The sequence below is a fragment of the Wolffia australiana genome, chromosome 12, assembly GCF_029677425.1.
Source record: "Wolffia australiana isolate 7733 chromosome 12, ASM2967742v1".
In the NCBI taxonomy this organism is placed as follows: Eukaryota; Viridiplantae; Streptophyta; class Magnoliopsida; order Alismatales; family Araceae; genus Wolffia; species Wolffia australiana.
In genome coordinates this window covers 14,393,767-14,398,325 of record NC_135846.1, presented here as the reverse complement: position 1 = coordinate 14,398,325, position 4,559 = coordinate 14,393,767, and the positions used below count along the sequence as shown (strand labels likewise).

Genomic DNA, 4,559 nt, shown 5'->3' with positions numbered 1-4,559 from the left:
GCGGGTAATTTTCTCCTTCAATGTGAACTAATGTAGTTATTGGTTGACTTCATTCTTCACTCAACAACGAAACACAAATAAACCTTGCTGAATCATAAATCGCCTCTTTCACTCTCCCTACAATGTAAGAGTAATTCCTGGATAAGGTTTATTATAGCCTGGCTAGTTTATTTTTATATGAGAGGGTATGGTTGGATATATGTAAAGAAAGAGCTGCCCTCAGGGACTCAGCCTCAAACTTCAATTTTTCAGCTCCAAAAACTCAGCACACTTTTCAGCACAGACCTCCAGTGCCCCTTAATAACATCTTAAAAACTACAGCTGAATATAAGAATTGTTGTAAGAGACAATAACATCCATTGCATCGTAAATGATACAATCCATAAGGCCAAAAATATCAATCGAGCCATCAGAAACGAATGAACGAATTTGTATTTTTGTATTTAAGTATAATGAACGTGAAGATAATATAAAGAATATTCTTCTCGACTGAGGCTAGTGAGCTATTTTAGCGAGCCTCGTCCCCCGTAGTTGATGGTAAATTTCTACGAAGGTCGGAGTCCATGCCTCAGCGCCGCTTCCCAGACAACATCAATCTTGTCGACGTCGATGGCTCCGACTTCGTGGTGTGTCCATCCCTCAAGAAAGTGGACGACGCCTCCCGCGTGGCAAGCGTGAATGACTCCTCTATCCAGCTTGTACTGTGAGAAAAAATTGTTCGCGAGTTTGTCACTTTTCCACCCTCAATAGATTTGTCATTTCTCACAAAATGTAAGAGGCCGCAAAGTTACCTCACACATGCCCAGACCCTGCACGTCTTTGGGCAGCCTCACGGCAGCAAGCTTGCCGTAGGTGCAATCCCTGCGGAACTCGAAGACAGGAGGCACAACAAACTGGTGGAAGTGGGTGCCAGCCGGCGCCCACTGTTGCTCCTTGTAGCTCAACCACTTGCCCACGATCCACGTCTGTTCCAAACCAAACACGAATTAGCGTCTCGTCTTGCATAAATAGAGAAGACATTTACTTTAGATGATTTCAAAGGGGACGGGGAACTACCTTGCAGATTTGTGCTGCCTGATACTTGGTGACTTGCACCAAATAGTGCTGCAACTCCGGAGGTGCTTCCCTCTGGATTCTCTGGAACCTCTCCACCGAGGCCGTCAACATCTGAAAAGTGCGTAAAGAGACTCATGTTATGCCCATGGATAAAGAAATAGTCGAGGCGCACAACGGATGTAGATAACGTATATATTGTGTCCATATGTTTTGAGACAGAGAGAAAGAGAGTGTTTACCAAGACGCGGATTCTCCGGCGGCAGAGGTAGAGTGCAATGGCGCGTCCAAGTTTGGAGGTAGCGCCAGTGAGGAAGACTTCGCTAACATCATTCGGTATCTCGTTGATGATGACGGCGGCGGTAAGCGTGTTGCCGTGCACAACTCTGACTCGCAGCTCCGGGTGCTTCTTCACGTAAAGAGTCCCTCCTCCATTTAAAGACTCATTCTGCACAGTTGTCAAAATCTTATCAGCCCTCGCGCCTTATACCCCATTCAACCTTGACTAGGAAAATCTGGATTCTCGATGGAGCCAAAAGGAGAGATGGAACCTACCTTATTCAATGCGGCGAGGCTGAGGACCTTGACGCCCAGCCGATCTGCCCTCAAAATGGCGTGCTCAATCTGCGCGTTGATCCCATCTTTGGCCCACGGAAGGAAGTACTGCAGAAAAAGAGGTTTCAATAAGGAAGTACTGAAATGTTTCCAGAAAGGTTTTTTGTAGAAGAAATATGTTAAGTCGCAGATGGGCGGCTAGAAGTAGAACCCAGATCTGTACCTGGAAGCCGAAGCGCGGAACAAGCCAGATCTGGTGCAGGCGGCCGCGAAGGTTGTAGAAGGAGACGAGGAAGGTCTTGGAAAAGGCCCACATGCAGATCATGACGGCAAACGCGACGGGCCACAGGGGAAGCACGAGCAGGTTCGTGACATAGGCGTGGGATGCGTAGCTCCGGAAGACGAAGGGCGAGTGCATCGACGAAACCACGTCCACGGCGTGGAGCAGAAACACGAATCCGGGCACATCCTCGTTCTTTACTGTGGTCACAACAGGGATTTCACTGCTTGAGATTCTTGCAAGTTTTACAAGGATAATGATCGTATAGATAATTGATGAAATATCGCGTACCTTTGCAGATCTCTCGTGTTCTTCCCAGGACTTGGGGTTGAGGTGCTGCCCAGCAAGTCGAATATCGGCATGAAGAGGCAGAAGTTACTGTCGTGCTCCTTGTGATGAAGCGTGTGGTATCTGAACCCATTCGTTATTGTCGTCAGAATCATCATCATAATCAATAAGACTCTTTTGGGGATTTGAGGATAACACTTACGTAGGGGTCGCGAGAAGGTATCTGAGGAAGGGGATGCGCTGGAAGAGCCCGCTGGGGAGGACCTCCACGTTGCTGTGAAGCATGGCTCTGAGAAAGTCGAAGCCCAGGACGTACCCGTAAACTAGGGCTATGGAGCCATGCCCCATCGAGAAGCTACACAGAAGGGGCATCCCCTGGACTGCGCTCAGCACCAGGTGCTCCATCGGGGTCGCCAGTCCAGCTGCACGATTGGATGGAGAACATTAAAAAGAGAGATCAAGCGATACATCACTACGCTTCAGAGGCAATCAGGTAGTAAAAGTGGAACATGGTTGAATAAAGAGGGTGAAAATAACAATTATAGGAGAGAATTACTCACCTGTGTGAGACTGGGGAACGGGGACGGAGTGGTGGAGGAGTGATAGCGACGGTATAGAAAGCCGGTGTGGAATAGTCTGTGGGAGAAATAAAACAGCGTCTCGGAGACCGTCATGTGGACCAGAAGCGCGTAGAGGAGCCCCTTGGCGTTCCAAAGAGGAAGGCTGTCCGCCGCGGGGAAGAGGTAGTATGCACCCGCACCGATAAACGCTTGCAGGATTAAGAAGTTGTCCCTGCGATTTTCATAATATCGACAATCTCAGTTAGATAATAATCATAGGTAAACAGAAGGCATAGATGGAAGGAAGCAGAGGATTTCCCAATAAACACAGGAAAAGAGAGAGCGAGCTGTACCAGTGCCATTCCTTGTCGATTTGCTTGAAGTCAACGCCATCCTTAACGATGCGGCGGTTGCGCGTGAGGAAGAGCATGTTGCCAAAGGAACACCATAAGGTGTGGATGAGGCCACGTAGAGCGCAGAGGAGGAGGATGTGCACCCACCAGCTGGGCGTGGCACCCTCCCAAGGCCTTGTATTGAGGGCCTTTGCCAACAGTGGTCCGTAAAGAATGTACTGACAAAGCAAAAGCAGAGCAGGAAAAACAACGTTAGTTCAGCGAGGGGGAAAAATGAGAAATAGATGGGCGGATAGACTTTGGGAGACGTCGAATGAGGGATAGTAAAAGAGAGATGTACCTTGTAGGATCCGAGGTTCTCCCAGGGATAGGAGGAGAGCGCAGCTTCCATGTTCCTCAGCACTGCCTACTTCTCTCTTTCCCAACAACGTGTAACTAGGAGACGCTGAATGGGTCTAAAGGAGTTGATGCTCGAGTCTCTTCGAGCCTTCTCCGCTTAAGCAGATTTGTTGTGACTTGTGAGCTGAAGGCAAAGGGGCTTCAATTATATAGGAGTTTCGAACAATACAGGAACGGGAACGCGTCCGGCTCACTCGCGGAATTTGTATTTGCTTATAAAATAATCACGTGGACCGCGTTGATGGAGAGACAGTAAACCCTCCTCCCTCCGCACTGGTGCGCTTTAGCGACCCCGTCTATATCTGATATTTTTATGTATTTTTGATATCGCTGTTGTCAGTTTATTGTCCACGGAAGCTGCAAGGAAAACGGGACAGTGTATTATGGTCGTCGGACCAGGCTCCGATATAAGACGTCATAGTCTACAGAGTGATGATGCCTTCGCTAGAAATTTCAAGGATTTTATTAAGAGCTCTGCGGCCAGTAAGTTGTCGACAAGTACCAGACTACCAGGTCACCAGCTGCCAGCTGCCAACTATTTCGCACGGAAGTAGGGCCCGCGAAGGCTGGTTTGCCGCCTATTAAAATAGCCAGTGTTGAGTTTCAATGTGGTGGAGCAAAGCCCATAATTACGCGGTATCGGACAGATTGTCGACGTATTCGGCAAAGAAGAGGACCAGGTTAACGCTTTATCGATTGTTCTAATGTCGGTCAAACATGACGACTTGCCCAGATCATGGTGACGGCTTGCGCCTGTCAAGATTGTGGGCGGTCGTATCTCATCTCAGGTGTTGATGCGGCGGTCGAGATTGTGGGCAAGTTCAGGAAGAAGTCATAAACGATTTATTGGTTGAGGAGAAAACATATACCTCGTTACATCACCGTGAAAACGTTTTTTCTACAGAACGTACTGATTATCCTTTTAGCTTTTCTTCGGCCACATCGTTTATCAGTAAAGACATACTTTTTATCGGATCCTTTTGTTAGTTTGCACAGAACACAAATATAATATACGCCGCCATCTTGGTAATTACATAGTAAAATGCTCTACCAAGTGACGCCCAGTCGTGA

General features: G+C 47.9%; 1 pseudogene across 1 annotated transcript; it reads right to left on the bottom strand.

Moving 5' to 3' along the window:
• Positions 1 to 420: 420 nt before the first annotated feature.
• LOC144710176 (very-long-chain aldehyde decarbonylase GL1-1-like) lies at positions 421 to 3,486 on the bottom strand (annotated as a pseudogene). The gene is made up of 11 exons (XR_013583229.1): positions 3,430 to 3,486; positions 3,090 to 3,307; positions 2,737 to 2,968; positions 2,379 to 2,598; positions 2,180 to 2,299; positions 1,832 to 2,111; positions 1,609 to 1,716; positions 1,295 to 1,501; positions 1,057 to 1,167; positions 792 to 965; positions 421 to 701 (listed from the first exon to the last, which is right to left on the bottom strand). The product of XR_013583229.1 is annotated as a very-long-chain aldehyde decarbonylase GL1-1-like (transcript).
• Between the last annotated feature and the right edge of the window lie 1,073 nt (positions 3,487 to 4,559).